The sequence below is a fragment of the Callorhinchus milii genome, unplaced genomic scaffold, assembly GCF_018977255.1.
Source record: "Callorhinchus milii isolate IMCB2004 unplaced genomic scaffold, IMCB_Cmil_1.0 Scaffold5, whole genome shotgun sequence".
NCBI classification, from domain to species: domain Eukaryota; kingdom Metazoa; phylum Chordata; class Chondrichthyes; order Chimaeriformes; family Callorhinchidae; genus Callorhinchus; species Callorhinchus milii.
In genome coordinates, this window is record NW_024704746.1 from 65,517,435 (window position 1) to 65,536,923 (window position 19,489).

Below are 19,489 nucleotides of genomic sequence, written 5' to 3' on the forward strand. Positions count from 1 at the left end.
TCGCTTCTCTTTTCGAATTAGCAGCAATAGGTGGAATAAGATTCACCTGAGCAGGCAGATGGGACTGCGGTCTGAAGCAAGGCGCCTCCAAAAATGCAGCGAATGCCCCGGCCCTGCAGTGTCAGCCCTTAGGTATGTGAGTTCAAAATTCCCGACGTGGAACTTGACCCACTTAGAAAGCAGCAGTTTGAGAGAAGGAGGTGCGATCCTTCAAATTCCCAAACCTCAGCGAATTGTCAGCGAGTTCAAGCCTAGCGTTCTGCTTAAGTGTTGCACTTTTGTGGTCGGTAAAGTCAGAGTTTCTGAAGTCGCAGAGCATGAGTGTGTGAGAGCTCCGGTGTATATTTGTCAGCATTTGGCTGTTGCCTTTTGTTCGAGTAGATGCTTCTTTTCTTGCCTGATGCATTTACCGGGGCCTTAATATGCGATGTTCGAATGGCGAATTTGTTGCATTTGTTGCAACTTCTTCTGGTTTGGAGACTTCCAGTTTGCAAACTTTGCGGCCCGCATTTGGTCACCGCCATTATTTCGCGCTCTACCGGGTTACGGTGGTCCTGTAGCAAATTGGTGAGAGCACTCGTCTCGCAAGTGAGAGGACCTGGGTTTATGATTCCCAGCAGGGTGAAATCTTAGACATGTTTCCTTACTCCACACGCCTCTTATTTACCCAGTAGGAAGCAGGAACCCGGGTGTCGGTCAATTGGCGTATCGTTTTCCGGGGGTTAATAATTTCTCCCCCACAAAAATAATTTGGTCACTCAATCCATGACTACTGGGCGCCGTTGGCTGTCGTGTTTCGCCCACAAAATATACAGTCAATCCACTCAACAATATATTCTGTGAAGCGCTCTGTGACGTCTCAATGTCCTGATTAGGTGCTATATCAAATGCAGTCATTATTATTAGTAAGAATTATAAAAAAGATCCTTTCTTTTTCTGGAGCTAATTTTGCAGTCCAGTAATTAAGGCAAGACTTTTTTGGTGAGTTTACCAAAGATTAGACCAGTTTTCCTCTCTCAAGCAACCATACTTGTGGGGGAACAGCAACAACAAAATTACAAGGACCAGGATCTTGAACTGTATCCTCTGTGTGATGGGAAGCCAGTGGAGTCACGCGAGGATGGGGGTGATAGGGTTACGGAGCCTAGTGCACAAGAGGACACGGGCTGCAGAGTTCTGGATGATCTGCAGCCTATGGAGGGAGGAGTTGGGGAGTCCGTCAAGCAGTGAGTTTGCATTGCCAAGCCTGGATGTTCTGAAAGCGTGTATGAGGGTCTCGGCGGCCTGCGGTGTGTGACAGTGGCAGAGCCGGGCGATGTTGCGGAGGTGGGGGAAGGCAGAGCGGGTCATGGCACAGATGTGGGATAGAAAGGATAGTTGAGGGTCAAACAAGACCCCAAGATTCCGGACTGGTTTAGTAAGATGGAGCGTTCAACCATGGATGGTGATGCTGTCAGCGCCTGAGGTGAGGAGGCACTGATGGGAGTCAATCAGGAGAGCCTCGGTCTTATTGATGTTCAACTGAAGAAAATTAGCTCTCATCCAGGACTTGATGTCTGACAAACATTCTCAGGACAGCAGTGGTCCTGGAGTCAATGGTGGAGGCAGAGAGATAGAGTTGGGTGTCATCCGCATACATGTGGAAGTTGACCCCATGTCTGCAGATGATGTCACCAAGAGGGAGCATATAGATATTGAAGAGGAGGAGAAAAAGGACAGAGCCCTGAGGAACACCGCATGAGACGGTGCGGGGGCTAGAGGAGAAACCGTTTGTGGAGATGAAGTGGAGGCGGTGTGAGAGATACGATCTGAACCAGTCAAGGACAGAACTGTGAAGGTTGAGGTGAGAAGAGAGGCGGTGGATGAGGATAGAGTGGTCGACAGTATCAAAGGCAGCAGAGAGTTCACGGAGGACAAAGAGGCAGAGGGAGCCCTGGTCACAGATGGACAGAATGTCGTTTGTCACTTTGACTAGAGCTGTTTCTATGCTGTGGGCGGCACAGAAGCCCAATTGGAGGGGTTCGTGAAGGGAATGGTAAGGAGAGGAAGGAGCAAAGCTGGGTAGCAACAACTCCTTCCAGGTCCTTAGAGAGGAAAGGAAGGTTGGAGATGCGGTGGTAGTTTGAGAGTAGAAATGGGTCCAGTGAGGGGTTTTTAAGGATAGGAGTGATGATGACCATTTTTTAATGGGGTGGGAGCAGTACCAGTGGACAGGGAGAAGTTTATGATGTCTGTGAGTAGAAGGGCAAGGAGGTGGAGCTGGGAGGTAAGGAGAGGGGTAGGGAAGGGGTCGAGGGAACAGGCGGTCGGTTTCATGCGAGTTATAGTGGTGGTGGGGGTGAGAGAGGGAGTGGGAGACAGGTTCGCAGATGTAGAAGGAGGGATGGGTAGGGGCTGGGGTGGGAGGGGCGTAGTAGATCGAAGGGCAGAGGCAGCTGAGCAGATCCCCTCGACTTTGGATTCGAGGAAGCCCAGCATCCAGGTGAATAAAGTCCATGTGATGTTAAGACGACTGTAAGAGTGAGGTGACGTGAGCAGAGTAGAATTGTGGTTTGTTTTGGATAAAGGTTTTGTGTCAGATTTGTGGTTATTAAGTGTTGTGTAACCCTAAGTGGTCACCTTTGTGGGGGTAGAGGAAGGGGGGGAACAAAACAATATAAATTGTTCATTTCAGATGGATGAATGCTGGAAACCCCTCATTTAATCCCAGGAGAAAAAACTTATGTTTGTCTCTTAAGGATGTATATTTAAAGGAGCATTTTAAAGTGTTGAGTTAAATGGTGAAGCAAATTTGGAATTAAATGTGCACAATAATAATTTGGTCACTCAATCCAGGACCGTTTGTGGGACGCTGCCGTGTCTCATCCACACTACCACAATCAATCTGCTTTACAGTATATCCTTGAGACGTCTCAACGACGCGATGAGGCGCTATATCAAGTGCAAGTATTAATAATATTAATATTAATAATCTTACATTTGATATAGCGCCTCATCATTATCGTCCACACATCTCAAAGCTCTTCACAGGATCTATTGCGGAGTGACTGTGTATTATGTTGGTGAACACGACAGCCAATTTGAGCGTGGCAGTGTCCAACAAACCGTCGCGGAGTGAGTGACCGATTTTAATTGGGGGTTGGGGAGCGGGGGATGGTGAAAGAATTGTTGGCCGGGATGTACTGACTGACACAAGAATAATATGGGGACCTCATTATGTTTGCTCCCGAGTTTTATCTCAACTCGGTAGTTCTTTAAAAATGGAGACAAATCCCAAACTGTTCTCGCTGTAGCGTTTCCAGCTTCAGGATAGCTAGTCCTGGCTGTCAGATCCACTTAGGATCTTCCGAGATGTGGAATAAGTTTCAGACCCTGAGCTCATTGAGTATTCTGCGACTCTGGTTGCTGCTGGTAGTGGACTGGATTAAATAAATCACTTGATTCTCTCTCAGGCATAATCACGAGGCACCGACAATGGGCGCGAAAGAAAAATGCCGTGCAGATCCCTCTATCTGTTGCGGCTTCTTTTATATTTATTTTATTTTTTAAAAAATTCACGTTTTTGATCTTAAATTTTTCTCTGGCTTCAAAAAACACCCCTCAAAAAAAAAAAAAACGTCGTCCTTTATTCTTCCCGAACCGCGATCGAACGATACACATCGGGTCAGATCTTTTCGTTGTATCGTATTCACGGTCAGGGTTGCCTCACTCGGGGTTTTTATTATTTTTGAAAACAGGCGATGCGATGTGGGACGACGGTGGGGGTATGGGGATGTGGGGGGGGTGGGGGGGGAAAAAAAAACACACAATAGTGTGAACTTCGAACCGCCAAACAGTGCTCCTTTTGTGAGTTCCCATGACGATGTCCAAAGGCCGCTGGAATGATGGTGGTGCGCGGGGCATGGGTTTCCTGTTTACTCTGCAATATGTGCGGCTGTTAATCAGTAAAGCTGGGTTTGGCGGGAAGAAGACTCTGGCTGCCATCCCCCACCCTTGTGCAGCTCTTTGAAGTCGTGAGTGTGCGCGCGCCCGCGCGTGTGTGTGTGTGTGTGTGTATGTGTTTTTTCCTGGAACTAGGGTTGTAGCTTGACGCACGTAAGGTGGTTTGCAATCATTACCTGCCCTTGTCATATGGTGTTGTCCACGTGGAGGGGAGAGTTGGAGTAAGAGAAGGAGGTGTGGTGTGTGTGTGTGTGTGTGCGTGTGCGTGTGTGCGTGCGGGGGGCAGGGGCTGAGAGATTTATGGCAGCAGAAAAGTGAAAGGTAGCTTGAGTACATTTTAAAATCGCTTTGAGGGTGGGTGGGTGGGTGGGTGGGGTGCAAGGGCAGTGCTCCAAATCTTCAGATGAGCTATGGTTCCCAGCAATTTACTGGGTTGGACCATAAAACGCTGCGTATAAGCCGCAGCTATGGGTTTGCTCAATGGAGCTTTACTCGTGTTACGTGGAAGATAATGTCATAAATATCCTTGCATCTGACACAGCACCTCTCACCTTGGGAGGATGTGGAAAGCGCTTCATAGGACGTACTGTAAGGTGCGGTGACTGTGTATTTTTTTTTTAGGCGTTGTATTGTGTACATTTTAAGCCGGATTGACTAACAACCGGGTTCCTGCTCACTGCTTGATAAACAGGAAGCGTGTGGAGCAAGGAAAGTTGCCTCAGGTTTTGCCCCCCCCCCCACCGGGAACCGAACCTGCCGTGGTGACCTTGTGACTCTGGCTCTGCCGTGTTGGGTGGCATTTTATTCCGCCCCCTGCCCCACCCACTGTGCCGTTTTAAATGCCCAGAGTACCGCGCGTGACCAACTGGCAGAGTGATCGCTCTTATTTGGGGGGAATTAAACTGCATCTCCGACACTGCAACACCCACCCCCCCCCCCGCACCCCCAACCCCCCCCTCCCCCCAGCACTGCAGTGATGCCAAATCCCGAGGTGGGGCTTGAACCCACAACCTTCTGACTCAGAGGCAAGAGCGTTACCAATCGTGCCAGGCCAACACACAAACCATTTTAAGCCATCGATTCTCTTTATTTCTCCAAAATGCTGCGCGTGTCGATATCGACGCCCGTGTTTTTTTAACCCCAAACCTTCCTCTGCGAGCTAAGACCGAACTGGCCTCTGCTCAACGCTGACTACTGGAGCCTGTCGAGTGCCGTGACTCGTTCCCGTTGACCTGACGTCTAACCCCTGAGCAGTTCCTGTTTGCTCAACGCGGTTTGAAACGCTCATTTGTGGCGCAAACGAACAGGAGTTTGTTTAACAGGATATGGGTTATTGTAGCAGGGTTGTTATTGGAGCCACACCCATGCAGTGATATAGCTGGTTATATTATTGTTGGCCCACACTTTAATTACATCCTTTTTTTCTTCCCCCCCCCCCACCCCCCACCTCTTACCGTTTGGGATCATTCATCCTCACTGATATCTCTCCGCCCCCTCCCTTACCCTGCGAAGAGAAAAACTTCAGTCACACTTTTCCTCGCTCCGATGGGGCAGGATCGTGTGCGTGGGGCATTGGGGTGGCGCGGGGGGGGGGAGTGGGGTGACAAGTTCTTCTGCCAAAGCTCTGCTGCCCCTGATGTGATTTGTAATACAGATCCATGCAATGGGGATACTTCAGTTAAAAACTCATATAAGTCTTACCCAAGTCCTGTTCAGTTTCCTATCAAAACCCCGTAGGTTTCATTACATTACTCGTATTACTTACCACCTAACTCTTACGCTCCATCACTCCCACACTTACCACCAGAGATCTTGAATCGCAGGAAATTACGTCCTCACCCAACAACTCGTGTGCACTCACCGGCTGGTTGCATTTGAATCGTGGGAAGACTTAAGTCTTCGCCCGTCGACACACATGCACAGAAGAACTTCATGTCCCCCCGATTTCAAGGCCATTTCTCTGCTCATCGGTACCTGTGCCCGCGGCAACGGGTGAAGACACATCAGCCAACGATCCCCTAAATAAATTTTGTCGCTCAATCCACGGCTGTGTGTGTGTGCGTGTGTGCAAACTGGCTGCCGTGTTTTACCCTCAAAATACACAGGCAATCCGCTTTACCGTATATCCTGTGAAGCGCTTTCAGATGTCTCAACGGGCGTGATAAAGCACTCTTATCAGATGCAACTATTATTCTTATTAATAATAATTATTACCTGCCTAATAAAAAAGCCTGCCTCATTGACTGTGCCTACCATCACCTCACCCGTCTCTCTTGCGCACTAAAATAATAATAATAATACTAACAATCCTTGCACGTGATATAGAGCCTCATCACGTCTTCGAGATGTCTCCAAGCGCTTCACTGAATATACTGCAAAGTGAATTGACTGTATATTCCGTGGGCGAAAGAAGCAAAGTAAAATGGTCGCGACATGCACTTCAACTGTGTGCAATCGGCTGCAGCATCTTCCCCGAAGCGCTTTGAGACGTCTCGAAGACGCGATAAGGCTCTATATCAAACGCAAGGATCATTATTATGCGCTGGAGTCTGAAAGCGGTGTGAAACTTTTTGGATATCGGCCCCAATTGATTGTCTGAAGGCTTTTCGTGCTAAGGCTTTGAAGCCGAGACATCCGATATCTGTGTGATCGCTGCCCGGATCGCAGGAACTTCGACTTGCATTTCACTCAGAGGTAGCGACCATTGGCCTCGGGCCAGTTTTATTTGCGTGCGTTATAGTTTTTCCTTTTAAAAGTAGGGAAAATGCTAAATTGATGAAGGATGCCGCAAGGGAGAGCAGAGCACTTGCTGGGGGGCATGGAGACAAAATAACCTTCCCCCCTTTTATGATTAATAGAGTGATTTTTTTTGGGGGGGATGGGGGTCAGCCAGGTACCTGACACACGCGGAAACCCATCCACGTTGCTATAAGAGTACCCGAACCGAGCTGAGATTTCCATGCGTCCCACCTACACATGGAAATCCCAGTGATAGATTATTGGAATGGAATGCTCTCTCTCTCTCTCTCTCTCTCTCTCTCTCTCTCGATGGATGCATCCTGCTTACCTTATTCCGGAAGGTATTAGGCGCAGGTCGGCAAGAGCTAAGGCTTGGGGGACCCCAGAATGTGCGTTGGGGTAACTGCTGGAGTCCCGCCAGCTAAAACCACATAGAGTGAATTAAACCACCACAGGTTTGTGAAACTGAAAGGGGTGATAACGTTACTGCAATTATTTGCAGCAAAGCGCGTCCACCCGCTCAAGCCAAAGCGTTAAATCGTTGGGACGGTCACCCTTTCGAGTCTCCCCTAACCTGAGCTCCGCCAGTTAGTCCTGGATTTTCTCAACACACCAAAGCTCGACGAGTATCCACTTCGGGAAATGTTGTCGGGGAGCCATTAGGGTTTGCCAAACGTTTAAAAACAAAATGGAACTGATCTGACAGTGAACTTCACTTTGAGTACAAATGAGGAGCAAAACCGCAAACAACAACAACAAGATTATATTTGTACAGCGCTGGACAGTGTCGGGGTGGGGGTGGTGGGAGAAGGGAAGGGAGGGGAAGGGGGTGGCCGATGGCATGGTCGAAGAGGAGGGTCTTGAGGCGGGACTTGAAGGAGGTTAAGGAGGGGGCGAGGTGGAGTGATTCGATTCACACCTTGATTTTTTTTCCTCTCTTATTCTTGAAAGGGGTCGGTGACTGTTTTAAATGAGATGAACCCGTGCACTTCAGTTTGTAGTCTCGGAGTTTCAAAAGCAAATTAGATAGATTTCTGCGAGGAAATAATATCTTGGGTTACAGTGTGCAGTTTGGGGCACGACATGTGCAAACGACTGCCAGGATAGTGGAAGGCAAACTGCACATGGACCTTGGTTTTCTTTCGTCCAGCAATTCCTGTGTTCTTCTGTTTGCTTTAATGAGTGGACGCACTTTGTTGTAAATGTGTCACTGAGCTTCTCTGCGTTGTGTTTCTTGCTTAATCCGTCGCTTCAGTCATCCAGCGTAACCTCCGGATGTAACTTTTCATCACAAAATCCTATGGCTATATTCATGGGTTTTCCTGTTTCTCATGAAAAGGATATTTGTGGTAACTGGCATTCCCTTTCCTGTGGCAATCTCGGAGAACTCGGAAGTCTCAGCAGTAGAAGGGGCTCTGTTAGATCAGTATATCTCATGAACTTCACTCTGTGGTTTATAGAGTCGCGCATCAGACAGGAATTTAATTAATCATAACCCTTGCATTTGACACAGTGTCTTATCACGTCGTCGAGACGTCTCACAACGTTGCACAGGACTTACGGTGCTGTAAAGTGGTGCGACTGTGTGTAATCTGTGGATAATCTGTGGACGTGGTGAAAGAATGTCAGAGATGCCTGGGCTGTTCAGCTCCAACCAGATCCAGGTGGCAACGGTTCCTGTTCTGAGTAAAGAGTGGGGAAACCGCAAAACAAATCCCAGGTGTCTCCAGAGTCCACAGGATGGGGAAGTGAGTGAGTGAGTCGCTTTTAGGCTGCTCTTGAGCACTACCTGGCAGCTGTTTTACCGCAATTTCAGTATTCACAACAGATCATCTGGTCACCCTTCCTTCCCAGCTGAGGGATATGTGCAGCATTGGAGAAAAGGGGGGTGGGAGCAGCGACGTGTAGATTTTAAAATCATAAATTAAATTCGAAAAACTGAAGCGAATTTAAGTCCAAGGTTAGGACATAAATAATAATAATAATAATTAATAATATTGATAATCCTTTGTATCATCTTATCACGACTTTGAGACATCTCGAAGCGCTTCGCGTAGCGACTGTGTATTTTGTGGGCAGCCAATTGGGCACAGCAGTGTCCCGCAAACAGTCGCGGTTTTAGTGACCAGATTATTATTTTGTTTGAAGGAATTATTATCCCTGGAAAGCGATCCGCCAATCGACTAACAACCGTGTTCCTGCTTACCGCTAGGTTAACAGAGGAGTATGGGGTTAAGCAAAGCTGCCTAATCAATGGGGACGTCCTCCCGACGTGAAAGGCGCTATACAAATGTCATTTTGCATTTTGTGTATTGTATTTTAACCAATTAGGTATAAAATTGGAGATGTGCCATTTCTGGTTACAAGTCCTGTTAACAAACAAAGGCATTATCAGTCCCTCGTTAGGTTTTCATTTAATTTTCTGTTTTAGCCTGAACTGTACAGGTTTTAGCCTGTACTTTGCGATACTTTCTCCTTCCTCACGCACATACGTGTACCCAGACTGAGCAGATACGATACCAGCACACAGACATATAGGTATAGACATGCCCTCAGACACGAGATATGTAAGGCCTGGCTTAGTCAGTAGCACTCTCGCCTCTGAGTCAGAAAGTTGTGGCACTTGGAGCTCATATAGTCATAGCTGACACTCCAGGGCAATGCTGTGGGTGTGCTGCATTGTCAGAACTGCTGTCCTTTGGATGAGATGTTAAGCCGAGGTCAATGTCTGCCCATCCAAGCAGCCGTTAAAGATCCCAGAGTACTATTTGAAAAGAGCAGGGAATCTCTCCCGGTGTCCTGGCCAGCAGCGGCCCAAATCATATCGGTCATTCACTTCACAGCTGTTTGTCGGGAAAATTGGCTGCCACGTTTGCCCACGAAAACACACAGTCACTCCACTTGTCAGTAGATCCTGTGAAGCAGTTTGTGATGCCTTCCCAAAGTGAAAAAGCATTATATCAAATGTAAGGCGGGGTGAATTCAGGACAAATCTGCGGAAACGCTACTTCAGTGGGCGAGTAGTAAACTTGTGGAACAGGCTCCCTGGGGAGACAGTGGAAGCAGAAAATGTTGTTTGCTTCAAGTACAAATTAGTTTCTAGATTTCTGCTAAAAAATAATATCTCGGGGATACAGTATATAGTTTGGGACATGACATGTCAAGCAACTGCCAGGACGGTGGAAGGCAAACTAGATGGACCTTGGTCTTCTTTCACTAGCAAATTCTTATGTTCTTAGGAACTATATATACACAAACACATAGACACATAGTCTTTCAATTGCTCTGTAACTACCAACTTGGTGATTAGTTAGACAATGAATGCCTTCCAGTTTCCCTTTGCTCCCCGTAAGAACATGTCTGGTTCCTGTTGTCTGACAAGTTGTTGATAATCAGAAGCTCGACACGTGGCTGTATTTGGTGTCTGAGTCTGTGTCCTCTGTCTTTCCAAGCCTCATCGTTTTGAGGTACCAGCCCACTGTTCTTCCATACATCCTTTCCTAACAATGCTCTTCTGCACCTGTTGGATTAAACAGTGGTCAGAACACTGTACCTCTTTCTAAAATAATAATAAATAATAAAAATTGCATTTGAAATGGCACCTTTCACACCGAAAGGGTGTCTCAAAGTGCTTCGCAAATTCTTTTTACGGTTAAGTTTCAGTGATTGTATTTTTGGATTTGTAAGTGAACGCTGCAGCCACTTTGCGCACAGCGATATCCCACAAACACCCATTACGTGTGTGTGACCAATTTTATCTTGGGGTGGGGTGGGGGTGGGGGTGTGTGGATTGCCAGCCAGCCAGGACACCAGGAGAGAGAAATTCCCATCTGTTTCTGGCTATGGGATTTTTAACGTCCACTTCATCAGGTGGATGAGACCTTGGTTCACTGACCGAAGAAGGACGACATCTCCGATAGTGCAGGTCGTGTCAGCCTGGACAATGTGAGTTCAAATGCCTGATGTAAAGCTTATAATAATAATCCTTGCGTTTGGTTTCGCACCTCATCACATCTTCGAGCCGTCTCAAAGCCTTTCACAGAATATACTGTAAAGTGAATTGACTGTATACTTGGCTTGAACGCAGAGCCTTCTGACTCAGAGACAAGTGCTGTAAACTGAGCCAGGCTGCTAAAGTGTTATTTTTTTGAGTGATTGTGAGGAAGGGATTCGGAGAGCAAGTGAGAAGGTTTAAAGGCGGGAAGGTTCCCACCAGGTTTGGCAACTTACATTGATGCCTTTACTTGTCCTTAGTCCTATTTATCTTCTCCAGCCACTAACCTCAGTAGTTCAAAACAGGCCAGTCATTTTAGCCGTGAGCTTTTAACTGTCTATTGACCACAGCTAGACAATTGGCCATGAGTTGCATCCATTCTGAATGTTGAAAATCCCCAGTTTATAATAGGGTAAATAGAGAAATGATTATTTATTTTTTGGGACTGAGTAATATTGAATGGAACTGTGGTTAGAACTTTAGGTTTTCAGATTTCTTGCAAAATATCACGCTTTGCAAATGTGCTTGCTTCACTCTTGGTGTGAAATGAGGTCACTCTTGGATTTGGAACCCTATTATGTGAGGTGAATTAATGTGAACACCTAAGAAAAGTTGTTCAGGTTTGCTTCAAAGACCTCCAGCATTTGGTAACCACGTGTGTGTTTCTCTGATATCAACCTGGCTCAGTTGATAGCACTCTCCCCTCTGAGTCACAGGTCTTTAGGTTCAAGCCCTCAAGTTGGGCTCATATTTCTATGAATGAATTGAATCATAGAATCCTACAGCACAGAAGGAGGCCATTTGACCCAACGTGCCTGTGCCAGCTCGTGGAAAGAGCTATCCAACCATTTCCACCCTCTAATCCCCATAGCCTTTCAATTATTTTTCTTTTCAAATTGATATCCAGTTCCCTTTTAAAAGTTAGTATTGAATCTGCTTCCACCACCCTTTCAGGCAGTGCCTTCCAGATCATAATAACTCGTTACGTAAAAAGAAAAAAAAAATTCTCCTCATCATCCCTCCGCCTTTACCAAGGAGATGATGGATGGAAAAATAGTTGAATATGCTTTTCTTTTTTTTAAAAAAAAACACACTACGGTAAATCTGGAATTTCATAATGTTGTGTCAAAGTACTCTGGCTGTTGTTGACTGTAATCTCTCCTCAACTGTTTGGACCGAAAGCAACTTGAACTCGTATGTGCCTTTTTATATAGAATAACAAGTTGAAGTGCTTTACAGAGACAGTGGGGGGGGGGGGGTGGGGGCTGAGCAGAGACAAAATGGTTATCGAACCTCTCGTGCTAATCACTCTGCATGGCCTTGCACGTCGCAAGTATTTCCAGCAGCTTCCCTAAGCTCACTAAGCGGTGAGACAGTACTAGATCGATAGAAAAAAGGCTCACGTCTACGGTTTTTGTGCGTAAGAGAATTTTTTTTTCAAGTCGTCAGGAAAAGCTTTAAATCTTGTGAATTCAACCCATTTGACCCTTCATAGCAAGACGGTAAAACTTACTGCAGCGCAGAAGTGTCTACTACTTGCTCGCTTGTGTTATTTGCTCGGAAGAGAAAAAAAAATTGGGGTGGGAAATTCAGAACGAATGATTTTTCTGGTGAACCAGAAAAGGAGCTGTTCAATCAGCACTATGTTTCTTTAACCACTTAAATGAGCACAGAAATCATCCTTGTTGCTTGCTCTTCCTTCCCTGCTTCTGTATAATAATAATCATCATCCTTTCATTTGATATAACGCCTTATCACGTCTTCAAGGTGTCTCAAAGCGCTGCACGGAATATACTGTAAAGTGAATTGACTGTATATTTGTGGGCGAAACGCGGCAGCCAATTGCGCACAGTCGTGGAATGAGTGACCAAATGATTATAATAATAATAATAATAATAATAATAATAATAATAATCCTTGCATTTGATATAGCGCTTTTCACGTCAGGAGGACGTCCCAAAGCACTTCACAGAATATACTGTAAAGTGAATTGACTGTATATTTGTGGGCGAACGCGGCAGCCAATTGCGCACAGCAATGTCGCACAAACAGTCGTGGATTGAAAATGACCAATTTATTATTGTTTTGGAGGGATTATTATTATTATTATTAGGCTCTGTGTGGAGTAAGGAAACTTGCCCAAGGTTTCGCCCTCTGCCTGAAATTGAACCCAGGTCTCTCGCTTGCAAAGCGAGTGCTCTAACCACTGAGCTACAGGACTTATTGTTTTTGAAAGAATTGTAACCCCCGGAAAAAAGCAATCTGCCAATCAACTAACAACCGGGTTCCTACTTACTGCTAGGTAAACAGAGGTGTGTGGAATAAGGAAATATGCCCAATGCTTCACCCTACCCGGGAATCGAACCCAGGTCTTCTCGCTTTGGAGACAAATGCACTAACCACTAAACTACAGGACTCTACATCAGGATTTCATATCTCGTTTGAAAGTAGAATACCCAAAACTGCACCAAAGTATTCCAAATGTAGCCCTGATCAACGGTTATGTTTAGTTTGCATCATGGTTGAAAGCAGTCTGTTACTGATTTAATCTATCAGATTATCTTCTCTCAGTGATCAATAAAAAAACCACAATCCGTTTCCTTTTCATCCGTGGTAATTGAGGAGGTTGCCGTTTGGTTCTGGCAGGACAGTTGAGCAGTAAATCTAAGGTAGCGTCTGCTATGGCTGCTTCACTGGTTACATCCAGGACCAGTCACTAATTACTTCCAAAGATCTCCCCTCTCCCCACCAAACGATACGGTCACTCAATCGACGACTGTTTGTGGGACACTGCTGTGTGCAATTGGCTGCCTCGTTGCGCCCATAAAATACACACTCAATCCACTTTGCTCTATATCCTGTGAAGCACTTTGAGACCTGATAAGGCGTCAAATCAACTGCAGTGATGATTATTATTATTATTTATTATTATTATAATAAGTTTCTGGCATATTCATCCGAAACCTCCCGTTATCCTTGCTCTGACCACTGCCGTGAAATTGAAACACCCCACAAATTCCACTTGAGCACAGCAATGATGTCAGATATCATGTCTCATTCGAAATGAGTTGCGAAGATGAAATCAGTCTGTTCATTTATGAAACCCAAGCCGTGTCTAACTTCTCTTTGGCACATTTCTCTGATTTCCCTTCTGCTGCAAGCTGCCCTTCTAGTCATCAACTACAAATAGCCGGAGAAGATTTGAGAATATTTTTAGAAGCACAAATCCAGCCTCCTGGGATAACCTTCTCAACGGCCACGGGTTTGAGCGCAGTTGATTTTTCTTTAGATGAACTGAAATCTCAATCTCTCTGACGTCCGAATGCTCATCTTACCTCCTTCAGCAACTGTACAGCACGCTGGCGGGTGTGCCAACGTGCTCTTTGGACATGAGCTGCCATCAGTTGTCTTTGTCCCGGCCTCCAGCTTGTCCCTCGTCCTCTCCGCTCCACCATCGGCGGCCGTGCTTTCAGCCGCACTACGCCCCCGAAGTTTTGGAACTCTCTTCCCCCCGATCCCTCCACCTTGCCCCCTCCTGCCTCCTCTTTTTGATCACGACTGAAGACCTTCCTCGTCAACCGAAATTACGGTCACCTCCTTCCTCCCTCCCCGGTTCGGTGTCGGGCTCCACTACTGTTTAGCGCTCCGAGACGCTGCCCCGTGTGACGGGTGAAGTATAAATGCAAATTGTTGTAGTAGTCGTTGCTGTTTGCATGTGAAGAAGGTGAAGAATTTAATGAGCAATTGAGGAGGGAATCAGCTGGGAGTGGAATATGGCTGAGGAAGAGATTGTTCCTGTGTGATTGCCACTTTACAGTATATCCCGTGAAGCGCTTTGAGCCGCCTCAACAACCTGATCAGGCGCTATACCAAATGCAAGGAGTATTACTATTATTAAGGGTGTAGTGACTGGAGGCACGGCCACTGATGGTAGCTTTAGTATATTATTATTTTACTAAAGCTTTTTAACTGATCAGAGCCCTGAAATATCTTGTGGTCCAAGGCTGAAAGACCATTGTCTTTAACATTTTAAGATCGGGCAGAATTGTGGAAAATTCTTAAATCCAGCCCGAATTTGGAAAGTGGCTCTTTCTAAGAACTGCAGAAACCCAGACTCCCAAATGGAGTCTGAAATTTCCACACCTAATGACGGCTATTAAGTTATACGATAAAATTGTTTAATGGGCAGAATTTGTGTAGGTAAGGATATCAAGACATATAGGGCAAAGGCGGGGTAGTTGGAGTTGAGGTACAAATCAGCCCATGATCTTACAGAATGGCAGAATATGCTCGAGGGGCTGAATGGCCTCCTCCTGTTCCTATGTACCTACCCGTTGAGACAAGGGGTCATGAGTTAATATAACCCTTAGTTAATGGAGCTCATTGGTGGTTCAGCATTCTTAGCTTTTCAAGCCGTTATCCTTTTATGGGAATAGATGATTTGTTCTGTCATTTTCAGAATATAAAGCAAATCGTGCTTACAAGTGTTTGATAGAAACCACAACGTGCAGCAGTTTTAATAGTTTCTAAATGAACACCAGACAGCAAGAGAGAAATCTGTGAAATTACTTTTATTTTAGTTTTTTTTCTCAGTTATGAGGTTCCTTGGGAGAAAATTCTCCTCATAGAACAAGAGCCACTTTTATTCCTTTTTTTCATATACTCTATTAAAAAAAAACACACACACACAAGGACATTCATTCTTTTTTTCAAAAAAAAAAGGAACAAAAGCTGATGCGAGGACTTTGCGCGCTCTATTTAGAACCATGGAAATTTGCAACACAATAGGTCATTTGGCCCAACCGTCCCAACAATTGAGTCGCCAGTTATCCAACGTGGGAAAGTTATAATCCTTAGAATAATCCTTACATTTGATAGAGTGCCTTATCACGTCGTTGAGACGTCTCCACATGCTTCACAGGATATACCACAAAGTGAATTTACCGTATATTTTGTAGGGGAAACGTGGCAGCCAATTGTGCATTGTAGTGTCCCACAAACCATCGTGGATTAAGTGGCCACTTTTTTTTGGAAGGTTTATTACCCCCAGAACTGCCAATCGACTAACAGCCAGGTTCCTACGTACTGCTAGATAAACCTTTCAAGACTTCTAGTTATTCCAAGGTTGTGTTATAATCAGAGGTGAAAGCATCATGGCTTTGGCTGGGATGGTGGTGAGGAGAGAGAGAAATCAGCTAATTGGATCTGGATGGGGTGGGAAGGTGAAGGTGAAGAACTTTTAGAGTTATTGAGGCAAAATCCATAGTGGCCTTCAAGAGGGGACTACTTTAAAAAAGAGTCAACTACAGGGAAAGGGTAGGTAAATAGGACTGAAAGGATCGTTCTTGAGGGAGCCGGCACAGACACAATGGGCCAAATGGCCTCCTTCTGTCCGTAAATTTCTACAGTTCTACAACAACTTAGATGTACTGCATATGCCGTGCAAAAAATAAAACCACAGCCCCAAAAGTCACACGAGAGATGCAGTTTCTAAACTGGATTTTACACTTAATTGCGAATCATTACAGCGAAGGGTTAATCCCCAGCGTAATTTTAATCAGCACTTTTATGTGTGTGTGTGTGTGCATTTTGATATAAAGCGAGCTGTGCAGAAGCTTCCAATTGAATCATCTCTGGTGCTCTGTGTAAGTTTGAAACTTACACACAGAATATACTGTAAAGCGAATTGACTGTATATTTGTGGGCGAAACGCGACAGCCAATTGCGCACAGCAGCGTCCCCACAAACAGTCGTGGATTGAATGACTCTTTTTTGGAGGGTTTATTACCCCCCTGAAAAGTGATCCGCCAATTGATTAACAACCAGGTTCCTACTAACTGCTAGGTAAACAGAGGTGTGTGGAGCGAGGAAACTTGCCTAAGATCTTGCCCCGCCCTGGAATCGAACCCGAATCCTCTCACTTGCGAGGCGAGCAAGTTAACCACTTCGCTGCAGAACTCCGCAATGGAAGTCCCGTGTGGGGACAAGTCAGGCTTTAACACTTCAGATGGAATTTCAGAGGAAGAGTCAATTGCATGTGTCCTTATCTCTCAGAAAAAAAAAAGGTTTTGATTCATGGCAGAAAAATGTTCATATTTATCAAGAATAAACCTCACCACATAGTTGGCTTGAGAAGAGACATTCATATTATTTGTTGTTTGTCGCCAAGTGAAAGGCAAAGCGGTAAGAGTTTTTTTTTAATTCATGTGTATAATACAGTATAAAATAGTTTAAATCTTATATCATAATCTCCTGGATTAGCAGCAGGAAGTCCTGGAACTGATAGGACTGAGTCTTTGTGGAGTGTTGGCAAACTCTCACGTTGTACGAGTCTTTGAAGAGCCGTCATGAGTCAAGCCGACACATGCAGAGCTGGGAAAAGGTGTTCTCTACCCTTTTTCTCTCTCTCTCTCCTCACCCACCGCACTGATGATAATAATCTAACAATTGGGCAGCAATCTTGGAAAATCTGGATGATTAGCCAGCTCTCTCGTGTTTAAAACCGTGCTATTATTGTGCAGTTCCTGGTGTTTTTCTTGTGGTTGGCAAGGAAGATCGTGGGAAGCACATCTATTGTCCAGCATTCCCGGGCAGGGCGAAAAGCTCAGGCAAGTTTCCTCACTCCCCACACACGCCTCTGTTGACCTAGCAGTAAGTAGGAACCTGGTTGTTAGTCAATAGGCGGATTGCTTTTCCGGGGCACAATAATACCTTTTTTTTTAAAAAAAATAATAATTTGGTCGCTCAATCCACGACTGTTTGTGCACAAATGGCTGCCGCGTTTCGCCCACAAAATATGCAGTCAATTAATTCAACAGTATATCGTGTGAAGCGCTTTGAGCCGTCTCGAAGACGTGATAAGGGGCTGTATCAAATGCAGGGATTATTATTATTATTACTATTATTGTCGTCGCTTTTTTCATCCTCCCATGTTAGTTCTTCCTGTTGTTGTGAAGCGGATTGTGAGTTAGTGTGGCTCATTCGGTAGCACTCTTGCATCTGAGTCAGAATTTTGTGGGTTTAAGCCCCACATCAGGGCATTGAACTCTCGTAGTCTAAACCGCAGCACATCATTGGGGATTCGCTGTGTTATTGGAGGTACCGTCTTTAGGATGAGGTGTTATGTTAGAATACGTTAGAATATGCAGCACAGAAACAGGCCATTCGGCCCAACTGGTCTATGCCGGTGTTTACGCTCCATAGGAGTCTCCTCCTGCCCTTCCTCAACTAAACCTTCCAGCATAACCTTCTATTCCTTTCTCCCTCACGTACCTATCTAGCTTTCCCTGTAAATACATCTATGCTATGGATGTGTTAAACTGAGGTGTTAATCTGCTCGTTCAGGCAGACATTCAGAGAGGAGGAGTTTCTCTCTCCCGGTATCTTGGCCAACAATCCCCCAGATAAAATTGGTCATTCACCTCCCGGCTGTTTGTGGGACATCGTTGTGCCCAAATTGGCTGGCTCGTTTGCCTATACAGTACTTGTTCCCTGCACTTTGCAGGAGCGCCTTAAGACATCCTCCCGTTGTAAAAAGGCACTGCAATCGTTTGCTAGGATTACTTTATTACTTATCATTATTCAGCCGCTAACGGGGAACGTTTACTGGCGTTAGACTGTTGCAAGCCCATCTGATCCCGTCCGAAGGTGGTGCCCGTAAGGTGCTTTGTCACGTACGTCCCACCCCCTTGCCCCTTCTTTTCAGAGAAACCCTGTGTATGACACTTCTCTTTCTGCCCCAAACACCTCTTGGCAAGGCTTTTTACAGCCATGAGGCACTGAAGTGAAGATTGCGCAACAAAAGTTTGTGGTAATGAGTCATCATCTTTCATATAATCATTTCATTTTTAGGCACGTGATGCACAATTGTTAGGTTACTCACTGCGCTGTCATCCTTGTCAGGATACAGTGCAAGAGGGATGGGCATGTCTATGAAAACGAGATGCCCTCTTCAGAAGGAACCTAACAGTTGTGTGAGGGCTGCAGGGATGTTGTGGGTCGCTGGTCGAAGAGAGAGAAGGGCTGACTCATAAACCAGCTTCATTCATGAACCCCAGCAAAACCTCTGAGGTGTCACTTGAACATTCCTGCGATTTGAAAATGAAACCGTTTTCGTTGAAAAGAGCGTGTTCGAAACTCCGCGACGAACGATCGTAAGTGTGCGTAAGAACTGCGAAGGCGGCGTTCCTTTTCCCTTCCAAACTTCGAAATTATTACGCTTTACTGTATTTTTGGGGGGGGATTATGTTTTAATTTTTCTTGTTGAAAGGTTTGTTGAAAAGGGGGGGAAAGGAAATAACAGGTGGAGCAGGGTTTGCGATGTTGAGCGTGTTACGAGCGTGGGGTTTAACGGAGCGTGTCTTTCGGGCTGAGAAGGTGCTACACTTTAGTTTGTGCGTGTGTGTAGAGCAGATGAAAGGCGCGACACGAATGTAATTAGTTGTTATTGTCGATAAGCCTTTCATTTCTGGTGCTTGAAAGAAGTTGGATACGCTGTATTGTACGGGTGTCTGTACTGTTCACAAGTCCACTACTGTAGGAGCTATTTGAGTCGACAGAATTTTCCTTGTCGGCTGTGCTGTGATGGACGTAATTGATGGTGTCATAAGGGTGGGGAGAGAGAGAGAGAGAGAGAGAGAGAGAGAGTGGGTTGGGAGAGAACAATATTAAGCATTTGTTTTTTTTCTGGTTCAAATACACTCGGGCTTAAATACTTTTCGGCTTCTTCCAAAACTGGGGAGTAAGGTTCGCAAAATCCATATTGAACCACAGGAGCGGGAAGAATAAAAGAATCGTCTTGTTTTAAAAGTATAT

At 45.5% G+C, this 19,489-nt stretch overlaps 1 long non-coding RNA gene across 1 annotated transcript in view; it reads left to right on the forward strand.

Moving 5' to 3' along the window:
• The window catches only part of LOC103176946, a 125,586-nt gene that overhangs the window by 88,152 nt on the left and 17,945 nt on the right, over positions 1 to 19,489 (forward strand). The gene's annotated exons all lie outside the window — the stretch shown is intronic.